This window comes from Mobula hypostoma, chromosome 21 (genome assembly GCF_963921235.1).
Source record: "Mobula hypostoma chromosome 21, sMobHyp1.1, whole genome shotgun sequence".
NCBI lineage: Eukaryota > Metazoa > Chordata > Chondrichthyes > Myliobatiformes > Myliobatidae > Mobula > Mobula hypostoma.
In genome coordinates this window covers 6,241,445-6,253,971 of record NC_086117.1, presented here as the reverse complement: position 1 = coordinate 6,253,971, position 12,527 = coordinate 6,241,445, and the positions used below count along the sequence as shown (strand labels likewise).

Here is a 12,527-nt window from a genome sequence, read left to right as displayed (position 1 = left end):
CAACCCTGTAAATCAAATTATAAATACTTGGTCATTTTTTGAAGTAAGTTTGATGCATCCATAAGAATTTTTCCCCTCAGACCATAGTTAATGGCCATAGTTTACATCACTTCTACTTTTTGCACTAACCGTACACTCAGTGTCCACTTTATTAGGTACACCTGTACACCTGCTTATAATACCAATATCTAATCAACCCATCATGTAGCAACAACTCAATGCATAAAAGCATGCAGACTAGGTCAAGGGGTTCAGTTGTTGATCCACCCAAGCATCAGAATGGGGAAGAAATGTGATCTAAATGACTTTGTCTGTGGAATGATTATTGTTGCGAGAAGCGGTGGTTTTCGTATCTCAGAAACTGCTGATCTCCTGGGATTTTCATGCACAACAGTCTCTAGAGTTTACCGGGAGTGTACACAAAAACATTCAATGTGTGGCAGTTCTTTGTGGAAACTCATTTTGTTAATGAGAGGTCAGAGGAGAATGGCCAGACTGATTCAAGCTTTACAACAGTGGTGTGCAGAAGAGCGTCTCTGAACACACAACACATTGAACATTGAGGTGGATGGGCTTACTGCATCAGAAAACTGGGAATATACTCTCACTAGGCACTTCATTGGAGATTGGATTTCTTTTATATTTAAGAAAATTGATATGCAAAAAATTGATTGTATTCAGTAATTGCATATCCTGAAGAATACTCAAGTAACATCTTCCCTAGCTGCGCCCTACTTATATCCAGTTTCTTTTCTGACATGTGAAGTTGAAACTTTCCAACTGCTTTGCTTGCTTGAGAAATTTGGTTCAGTTCTAATAATCATTTAAGCAGTGTTATTGTAAATTGAAACAGAGAATGCTTAGCAGTTCAGGAGAGAAGCAATTTAATTTCGTGGTTAATGACCTTTCACCAATTGAGAGAAAAGTGTGGGAAAAGATGGAGATACTCCGCTGGTCAGGCAGCAGCTACGGAGAGAGAAAAATAGGGTGCTCGTTTCAGGTTGAAGATCTTTCAACAGTTCTTTTAATTGTGAATATTGCACAGTGGTCAAAAAGGACCTCTTGTGCAGAGGTTCTCAACCCAGAGTCCATGGACCTCTTGGTTAACGGTTGGGGTCCATGGCATAAAGAAGGTTGGGAACCCCTGCTCTTGTGCTTTGCTCTGTAAGGATCCCAGCAGATACAAACATTGGAGATGCTATGGATTCTTCTTCTAAATAACTCTTTTTGGTGAGGTTAATTTTTTTTCTTGAACAGTTTAGATGCTCACTTGTACAGTTGGGATGCTTTTAAATCAGGTAAACGTTAAGTCGTGCTGTCTTTTAGTTTGTGAACTATAAAGAATATCTGGATATCTGAAAGACCCTTTTGCTTTGTGAGAAGTAAAGCATTCTGTATAACTGTATTGATGTTTTTGTGAACTGATTTTTGTAACTGTACTGATTTATTTATCATTCAGTAAAATAAGTGGCAAACATCGTTATTGTGCAGCAGGCCTTTGTTAATTATCACAGTAAGCCAGTGCTGTTCCTTTTGGGATTGGTATTCTTGTTGTGGAGAAACCTGCACCTCTATAATCTTTTCGAGAGAGAAGAGACATGTTAAAATATTGGACAAAGGTTGCCCGACCACTTTTAAGTATATGCAAACTACATTGCAGTGTAAAGTGCAGAGTTTATTATATAGCCATCAATCTTTGAAAGGATTGATGATTGCGGAAGCATCTGTTAGAACAATTTTAAGAATTCTTGATTAGAGCTGAATTTGTGCAACCACCATTGACTCTTGGAGATTTCATAAAAGACATTTTAGAAGGCAAAGATCAAAATGATGTGCAGTCTTTGGTTTATTGCAAAAAAAATAAGAAGGCAAATTCTTTTATTAGTGGTTGCTCATTCAGAGATCATTAGGAACTGAATGAATGGTTCATACTTTGCCAGCATTTAGTCATTCTTCATATTTGAAAGTTTGAATTTCTTGGCTTTGATCTACTGGGTGGTGTAGCAACTTCAAAGAAAATGTATGAAAATAAAAAATACCCAGAGGACTGCAATGATTTGGCCACACTACTGTGTTGGATTCATTCTTCGTGGCCTTTCATACCAGCACTGGTGATAGTGTGAAATGAAGTAAATTACTGTCTCTGTCAAGGTGTATTCTTTTCAATTCTCACTCATTATTCCTGTCAGATAGGTGTTAAATTATATACTCTCAAAAATCACTTGTAAGGATTTACAGGACATAAGTTATTAGGCACTTTGATTTCGTGTATATTTTCCTACCAGGTTGGGCCAATTTTCACAGTCAAAAATGTCAGTAGGTTTTCCACTGTGTATCCAGCAGAGATGGCTTCAATATAAATTTGGAACACAACTAGACAGTACTGTATAGTTTGAATTCTGCAGTCAATGGAATTTTTGAACTTTGCATGTATTATTACCCAGGAGAAAAAGAAACCCCTTTTAAACACAGTTTGTGTTTTCTCTCCACTTATTTCTGTCATAAATATTTCATTGTTTTATAATTTTTTTCTCTCAGTCGAAGTGGCAAGAATTTTGTGCCAAACTCTGATAGTGTAATTGGAGCAAATATCTGCAGTTGCTTTAAATCCAAAAAAAAAGGATGCATGAAATATTCAGTAAATCATAGATTTTATTGTATTTCTTTGTTCTACTGTGAATGCCTGCAAAAAATCAATGTTAGGGTAGAATATCGTGACACGCACGCGCGCGTTTGAGCACCCCTGGTCAAAAGTTCTGTTACTGTGAATAGCTAAGCGAGTAAAAGATGAACTGATTTCCAAAAGGCATAAAGATGACACATTTCTTTAATATTTTAAGCAAGGAAACTTTTTTATTTCCATCTTTTACAGTTTCAAAAATAACAAAAAAGGAAAATGGCCCGAAGCAAAAGTTTGGGTACCCTGCATGGCAGTACTTAGTAACACCCCCTTTGGCAAGTATCACAGCTTGTAAATGCTTTTTGTAGCCAGCTAAGAGTCTTTCAATTCTTGTTTGGGGGAGTTTCACCCATTTTTCCTTACAAAAGGCTTCTAGTTCTGTGAGATTCTTGGGCCATCTTGCATGCCCTGCTCTTTTGAGGTCTATCCACAGATTTTCAATGATGTTTAGGTCGGGGGACTGTGAGGGCCATGGCAAAACTTTCAGCTTGTGGCTCTTGAGGTAGTCCATTGTGGATTTTGAGTTGTGTTTAGGTTCATTATCCTGTTGTAGAAGCCATCCTCTTTTCATCTTCGGCTTTTTTTTTACAGATGGTGTGATGTTTGCTTCCAGAATTTGCTATTATTTAATTGAATTCATTCTTCCCTTTACCAGTGAAATGTTCCCCGTGCCACTGGCTGCAACACAAGCCCAAAGCATAATTGATCCACCCCTGTGCTTAACAGTTGGAGAGGGGTTCTTTTCATGAAATTTTGCACCCTTTTTCTCCAAACATACCTTTGCTCATTGTGGCCAAAAAGTTCTGTTCAAAGGTTCAAAGGAACATCTAAACAAGCCTAGTGCATTTTGGAAACAAATCCTGTGGACTGATGAAGTTAAAATAGAACTGTTAGTTAAAATAGAACCTAAGGTAGAAGGAGATGAGTTATACAACTCTCATTACATGCACATGCAGTTCAATGCTTTAAGTGATTATGCAGAAAGTTTGAAGTTAATAACTCATGTTCCTCTACCTTAGGCCACGAACTTATCAATCACCCCTGCTGTGTACACTTTCTGGAGGTCCAAGATCTGTATGCTCCACGACTGCTGGACTAAGTGTATAAATGTAGGAGGGTAGTACGTTGAAAAATAAATGTGCTAGGTTTTCTAAAATTGACTCCTACCTTAGGCCATGAACTTATCAATCACCCCTCGTAGCATGCTTACAATTTACATATATCTTTGCTCAGTCCATCACCAATAAAGGTCTACCTACCACTGAGCACATCCACATGGTGTGCTGTTGCAGGAAAGCAGCATCCATTATCAAGGATCCCCACCACCCATGTCATGTTCTCTTCTTGCTACTGCTATCAGAACAAGGTACAGGAGTCTTAGGACTCATGCCAACAGGTTCAGGAACAGTTATTCGTCCTCAACTATCAAGCTCTTGAACTAGAGGGGTTAATTTCACTCAACTTCACTGGTCCCATCACTGAACTGTTCCCACAACCTATAGGACTCTTCATCTCATGTTCTTGAAATTTATTGTTTATTTATTCGTTATTATTATTATTATAAAATCTCTTTTATATTTGCACAGTTTGCTGTCTTTTTACATTGGTTGTTTGGCTGTCCTGTTAAGTGTGTTCTTCATTAATTCAGTTGTGTTTCTTGGATTTACTGTGTATGCCCCCAAGAAAAATATGGGTTGTATATGGTAACATATATGTACTTTGATAATAAATTTATTTGAACTTCAGAATGTAGGAGGAAACCTGAGTACGCAGTGGAAACCCATGTGGTCATAGGGTTAGCGGCAGGAATTGAATTCTTTCAGTAATCACTGGTGCCAGAACGTGATTGCATGAACTATTACGCTACTGTGTGCTACCAGCTATGGTAGTTAATTTTTCAAAGGAGAATTAGTTGTATCATCAGTATTTCAGCTAACATAAGCAAATGTTTTCTTTGTGAGCAATAAGTACATAGCTTAGCTATGTTTTGAACACTTTGGAATAGGCCCAATATATGGCATTTCTGATTGATCATCTATATCAATAGCATTTTCCTGTATTAACTCCATATCCCTTGATTCCTTTGATTTCTAGAAATCTGTTGATCCCTCAGTGAAATGAATTCCATGACTGAATCTCCAGAGCCCTCTAGTGTGGAGAATTCCAACGATTCATTGACCTCTGCATGAAGAAATTATTTCCCATCTCACATGTAACTAGCCCACCCTCATTATGAGAGATTCCCACTGAGTTCTAGACTCCTAAGCTAGGAACAACATGTACAGCCAGCAGGCTGAGCCCTGTATGACATGCAAGTTTTGATGTGATCTATCATTGTTTTAAACTTCAGAGAATACAGACATGGTTTGTCATTGCCTGCTTTTGCATGAAACCCATCATCCAGGGAAACAGTCTCGTGAATCCTCACTGTATTCCATCCTTTTGGTCTTCATACCTAAGAAAGGATATATCCCTTGCAGGTAGATGTCTTCTCACCAAGAGAGATCAAAGCCATGTACAATACTCCAAATGTGATTTCAATGAGGTCCTATATAATTTTATTAACTCATAGACTCAACTCCATTTGCACCATTTGTGCAGAGGGACTTGGGAGTCCTAGTGCAGGATTCCCTAAATGTTAACTTACAGGTTGAATCAGTGGTGAGGGAGTCAAGTGCAATGTTAGCATTCACTTTGAGAGGGTTAGAGTATAAAAGCAAGGTTGTAATGCTAAGACTTTATATGGCATTGTTGAGAAGGATATACCTGCTATGGGTATAGCCTTTCTTAGGTATAATTGGAGTTTTTTGAAAAATTTTGGTTCCCTTATCAAATAAAAATATGTGCTGATATCGGAGAGGGTCTAGAGAAGGTTCACAAGAATGATTCCAGGAATGAAAGGGTTACCACATGAGGAATATTTGTTGGCTCTGGGCCTGGGCCTGTACTCATTCAGAAGAATGAGTTGGGTTCGCATTGAATTTTGAAAGGCCTAGGTAGAGTGGACATGGAGAAGATGTTTCCTGCATTGGGAGAATCTCGTCGTCATGGCTATCCCTCGAGGTGGAGGATGATGGTTTTTGTTCTGAAGAAGTGGCCCACAGAGTGAAGATGCCTTTGCGTGTATTTGTTTAACCTGTACTTGATGTTGCACTCCAAGAAGCACACGATACTTCACAAATCAACCAACTGATTCCAATGGCTTGGAAACCACGACGATTGGAGCTGATGGATTTGTTGCAGCCTTCATCCGCCTTCACAGCCGTTGAGTTTGAAGTAACTTAGTCCGCCTGTTCCACCGTTGAGGTCTTGGTTGGATTGTTCTTTGTCAGGGACCTCTCCCTTGACCTTACTGCCATGGGTGACCCTACCAGGAGCATAGCTCCAGACGGCTTTGCTCTCGGGATCACAGGGCCACACAAGCTTCTCCACCACAACAAGGTGACAATCCATGGAGAAGTGGGAGAATCTAGGACCGGAGGGCATAGTCTCAGAATAAAAGGAGATCCCTGTTGAACAGAGATGAGGAGGAATTTATTTTGCCAGAGGGTGGTAGTTCTGTGAAATTCATTATCACAGACCGCTGCGGAGACCAAGTCATTGAGTATATTTAAAGTGGCTCTTGATTAGTAGGGGCATCAAAGGTTGCAAGGAGAAGGGAGTTGAGAAGAATAATACATCAGGCATGAAGGAATGGTGGGGCAGGCTCAACAGTCCAAAAAGCCTAATTCTGCTTTTATGTTTTATGGTCTTCCTAATCACTGGCTGCTCCTGGATATTGAATTTCTGTGTCTGGTACACAATGATATTAGGTTTCTTTAAGCACGGTCGTTCCCCGATCTCTCATCATCTTATACACCTCTATCAGGTCACCTCTCATTCTCCGTCGCTCCAAGGAAAAAAGGCCAAGTTCACTCAACCCATTCTCATAAGGCATGCTCCCGAATCCAGGCAACATCCTTGTCAATCTCCTCTACACCCTTTCTATGATTTCCACATCCTTCCTATAGTGAGATGACCAAAACTGAGCACAGTACTTCAAGCGGGGTCTGACCAGGCTCCTTTATAGCTGCAACATTACCTCTTGATTCCTGAACTCAATCCCACAATTGATGAAAGTCAATGCAGTTTATGTTTTCTTAACCACAGAGTCAACCTACGCAGCAGCCTTGAGTGTTCTGTAGATTTGGACCCCAAGATCCCTCTGATCCTCCACACTGCCAAGTCTTACCGTTAATACTATATTCTGTCATCATATTTGACCTACCAAAATGAACCACCTCACACTTAACTGGGTTGAACTCCATCTGCCACTTCTCAGCCCATTTTTGCATCCTATCAATGTTCCGCTGTAACCTCTGACAGCCCTCCTCACTACCCACAACACCTCCAATCTTTGTGTCATCAGCAAACTTACTAACCCATCCCTCCACTTCTTCATCCAGGTCATTTATAAAAATCACGAAGAGTAGGGGTCCCAGAACAGGTCCCTGAGGCACACCACTGGTGACCGACCTCCATGCAGAATATGACCCGTCTGCAACCACTCTTTGCCTTCTGTAGGCAAACCAGTTCTGGATCCATAAAGCAATTTTCCCTTGGATCCCATGCCTCCTTACTTTCTCAATAAGCCTTGCACGGGTACCTTGTTAAATGCCTTGCTGAAATCCATATACACTATATCTACCTTCATCAATGTGTTTAGTCACATCCTCAAAAAATTCAATCAGGCTCGTAAGGCATAACCTGCCTTTGACAAAGCCATGCTGACTATTCCTAATCATATTATGAAATGTTCATCAATCCTGCCTCTCAGGATCTTTTCCATCAATTTACCAACCACTGAAGTAAGACTCACTGGTCTACAATTTCCTGGGCTATCTGTACTCCCTTTCTTGAATAAAGGAACAACATCTGCAACCCTCCAATCCTCTGGATTCTCTGTCACCCCCATTGATGATGCAAAGATCATCGGCAGAAGCTCGGCAATCTTCTCCTTCACCTCCCTCAGTAGCCTGGTGTACATCTTGTCCGGTCCCGGAGACTTATCCAATCCAAAAGCTCCTGCACATCCTCTTTCTTAATATCTACATGTCAAGCTTTTTGATCTGCTGCAAGTCATCCCTACAGTCGCCAAGATCCTTTACCATAGTGAATACTGAACCGAAGTTCTCATTAAGTACCTCTGTTATCACCTCCAGTTCCATACACACTTTTCCATTGTCGCACTTGATTGGTCCTATTCTCTCACATCTTATCCTCTTGCTCTTCACGTACTTGTAGAATGCCTTGGGGTTTTCCTTAATCCTGTTGGCCAAGGCCTTCTCATGATCCCTTCTGGCTTTCCTAATTTCTTTCTTGAGCTCCTTCCTGCAAGCCTCATAATCTTCTAGCTCTCTATCATTACCTAACTTTTTGTAATTTCTTCTTTTCTTCTTGACTAGATTTACAACAGCCTTTGTACACCATGGTTCCTGTACCTTTCCATCCTTTCCCTATCTCATTGGAATGCACCTACGCAGAACCCTACACAAATATCCCCTGAACATTTGCTACATTTCTTCTGTACATTTCCCTGAGAACATCTGTTTCCAAGTTATGCTTCCAAGTTCCTGCCTGATAGCCTGATATTTCCCCTTACTCCAATTAAACATTTTCCTAACTTGTCGTTCCTATCTCTCTCCAATGCTATGGTAAAGGAGATAGAATTGTGATCACTATCTCCAAAACGCTCTCCCACTGAGAGATCTGACACCTGACAATGTTCATTACCCAATACCAGATCAAGTACAGCCTCTCGTCTTGTAGGCTTATCTACATATTGTGTCAAGACACCTAACAAACTTCACCCCATCTAAATCCCTCGCTCTAGGGACATGCCAGTCGATATTTGGTAAATTAAAATCTCCTATCACGACAACCCTGTTATTATTACACCTTTCCAGAATCTGTCTCCCTATCTGCTCCTCAATGTCCCTGTTACTATTGGGCGGTCTATAAAAGACATAATGCTGTACATCATCAACAATAGAAGTCAGGGGTACAATTCCCACTGCTGTCTGTAAGAAGTTCTTCCTGTGACCATGTGGGTTTCCTCCCAAGTGCTCTGGTTTCCTCCCACTTTCCAAAGATGTTCGGGTTAGTAAGTTTTGGCATGCTGTGTTGGTGCCAGAAATATGGCAACACCTGCAGGCTGTTCCTAGCACATTGGCAAATGACACAAAATGTAGCATTTCACTGTATGTTTTGATCATAAAGCTAGTCTTTCTTTTAACGTTTGTTCATATTGGTATGCATTTATTTATAGCCTTTCAGTACTTTCTTCAGCCTTATTGGTTTTGGACCATAATATATGCAGTATACTTGTATGAAACATTTCTCTATCAATTTTACCTTAATTGATATTATTGAATTGTATTTTTAAAGTTCAAAGTAATTTTATTATCTACGTGCATGTGTGTCACGGTACACTACCCTGAGATTCATTGTCTTGCAGGCATTCACAGTAGAACATGAAATGAAATAGAATCAATGAAAAACAACACACAAAGACTGACAATCAATGTGCAAATGAAAACAAACTGTTGAGATACAAAAATACAAATTATAACAATAAATGTATTGAGAACATGAGTTGTATAGTCCTTGAAAGTGAGTCCATAAGTTGTGAAATGAGTTTGGTGTTGGGTGAGTGGTGTTATCCACACTGGTTCAGGAGCCTGATGGTTGAAGGATAATAACTGTTCCTGAACCTGGTGATGTGGACCCGAGGTTCCTGTACCTCCTTCCTGATAGCAGCAGTGCGAAGAGAGCATGACCTGGATGGTGTGGGTTCTTGATGATGGATGCTGCTTTCTTTTGACTGTGTTCTGTGTGGATGTGGTTAATGGTGAGAAGGGCTTTTCTTGTGATGGACTGGGCTTTAGCCACCATTTTTTTTGTAGGTTTATCTTGCCAGTGGAGTAGCATATAAAGAGCTTTTTAACACTTTTTAGTTAAAAGGCTAAAAACAAAATATTTAGCATAGTTAATTTTATGACATTCGATGCTTATTGATTACTTTACAGGTCTTCTTTGCTAAACAAAAAATTTTGGAACTAATTGGACTGAGCATCCAGCATAAAATCTAGTTAATTCAGCTAGGTTTTGAAGACTGATCAATCATACAAAATTTAATGTGTGTTTCAAACAGAGAGCATGGTGCTATGCTGTAAATTGCTCTGCCTTAACAACTTGATATGCCCAAAGTCTCTCGTGTCTCAGAATCTGATGCCTTTTTCTCATAATTTAAAATCCTAACAATTAGCGGGATTAACACATTCCTTTTCCATGCTAAAGAAAAATTGATGAGTAGATGTGACAGCAACATCAAAAGCATGAATGCATGAGTCCAGTGTCAAATGTTTGAAGCAAATATTTCATAACATTTTACTGAGCTCTCATTAACAACAGTCACAGAATAGTTTCATTGAAGAAGTTTATCAAGATGAAAACAAACAGGTTACAATGTGAAGCCCACTCTGGCAATTCAAAATAAATGAACACCAAGGCGTTTCAGTTTCCTGATCCTATTTGGAAATGACTTTCATTTTCTTTCCAAATGCTTCCTTGAAGAACAAAATAAGGATGGGACTGACACCCATGTTTGCGGAGGAGTTGTGGGCTTAAAGTATGAAGGACTGATATTTTAGCCTTTTAAGCACAGTTGCTATATCAGGTTGCTGGCTTAATGGCAAAATTAGTATTTATTAGATAGCAGCTTGCAATTCGGATAAATACTGTTAATGAAATTAGTGTTCAATACATTGATTTCCATATAGAAAATGCTGGAGGAACTCAGCAGGTCAGGCAGTATGTATGGAAGTGAATAAACAGTTATGTTTCCAGCTGAGACTCTAGATCAGGCCTGGAAAGGAAGGGGGATGAAGCCAGAATAAGAAGGTGGGCAGAGGAGAAAGTAGATAAGCTAGAAGGTGACAGGTGAAGGTAGGTGAGCGGGGGAGTGGGGAGGAATGAAGTGAGAAGTTAGGAGGTGACAATTGGGAATGGTAAAGGGCTGAAGAGAAAGGAATCTGACAGGAGAGGGAAGAAGGAAGGCATGCCATCAGGTTGGAGGGTACCCAGACAGAATATAAGGTGTTGCTTCTCCAACCTGAGAGTGGCCTCATCGTGGCAGTAGTGGAGGCCGTGGACCGACATGTTGGAACGGGATTAGGGATTGGAATTAAAATAGTTGGCCTCTGGAAAATCCTGCTTGTTGTGGATGAAGGTGCCTAACAAGTGGTCCTTCAATCTGTATTTGGTCTCACCAATGTAGAGGAGGCAGCATCAGGAACACTGAATACTGAGTATTCAGTACATTGATGTCCATATAACCTTTTTAAAACCCAATTTTGTTTCATCAGTGTGATCTCCCTGTGCATATCCATGTTATTGTGAAGCAAGAGAATCAAGTGTTTTTATTATTCTATTACCTGATAATACTGTCTCTTGAAAGATAAGTCACGAGGGGAGTGGTCGGATGTATGTAGACATGGTGTTCAAGTGATCTAGAGTATAAATGTCATTGGAAGCAGGTTGTGAACTGGGGTCTTCCAGTTGCTACCCAAGTTAACTGAACCCATTGCCATAGGTCCCATATCAGCAGGTTCAGGGATAGTTATTAGCCTTTAACCATAAGGCTTTTGAACCAGCATGGATTCACTCGCCTCAACATTGAACTGATTCCACAACCTATGGACTCATTTTCAAGGACACTACACCTCGTGTTCTCAGCACTACTTATTTATTATTTTTTATTTCTAATTGCACAGTATGTCTTCTTTTGCACATTGGTTGTTTGGCCGTCTTTGTGTGTAGTTTGTTGTTGATTCTATTGCTTTTCTTTTATCTACTGCAAATGCCCACAAGAAAATGAATCTCAGGGTAGCATATGGTGAAATATTCATACTTTGATAATAAATTTACTCTGATCTTTGAACTTTGAATGTACAATATATTCTTTGTTTTCCCATGGCATTGGTATAAGTTGCTTATTAACAAGTGTGGAAGAGCAGAGGAAAGCAAACTCCCACTTGGTTTTTGTTCTGTTGCCTACTTGCAGTGCGTTTGCAGTGACTGCACAATGAGTGCTCCTTGTTAAACTTGCAAAAATAGAGATTTGGCAGCAATATGGCAATTGAGTTTCTGTTAATCTAATGCCTGTTCGTTCTGCATCAATATTGCAGTACACCTCATTGTTCTGCATTCAAAGACAAATGGTAAGCTGTGACCAACCTTTTGAAGGTCAAAGGCAATTATATCCCAACCTAATTGCAAGTGTGCTAATGCGGTACGTTGCTCTATTCTCTATTCAAACATATGATCTTTAAAATCAGAATCAGGTTTATTATCACTGGCATGTGTTGTGAAACTTGTTAATTTAGCGGCAGTACAATGATAATATAGAGAAAAAAAGTAAGTAAATCAATTCAAGTAAGTAAATCAAAGTAAGTATTTATATGTATGTTGAATAGATAAAAAATAGTGCAAAAACCAAAATAATGTGTATTTCAAAAAAAAAGTAAGGTAGTGTTCATGGGTTCAATATGGCAGAGGGGATGAAACTGTTCCTGAATCGCTGAGTATGTGCCTTCAAGCTTCTGTACCTCCTTCCTCATGGTATCTAAGAGAAGAGGGCATGCCCTGGGTGATGGGGATCCTTAAGAACAGATGTTGTCTTTCAGAGACACTGCTACTTGAAAATGCCTTGGGTACTATGAAGGCTAGTACCCAAGATGGAGCTGACTAATTTTACAATATAAAGAAGTTTTCAAGTGTTTTAGTTGACCAACCAAAATCTCTTCAA

At 39.7% G+C, this 12,527-nt stretch overlaps 1 protein-coding gene across 5 annotated transcripts in view; it reads left to right on the top strand.

Annotated features, from left to right (window-relative positions):
* The window catches only part of LOC134359757 (DENN domain-containing protein 1A-like), a 634,195-nt gene that overhangs the window by 54,835 nt on the left and 566,833 nt on the right, over positions 1-12,527 (top strand). The gene's annotated exons all lie outside the window — the stretch shown is intronic.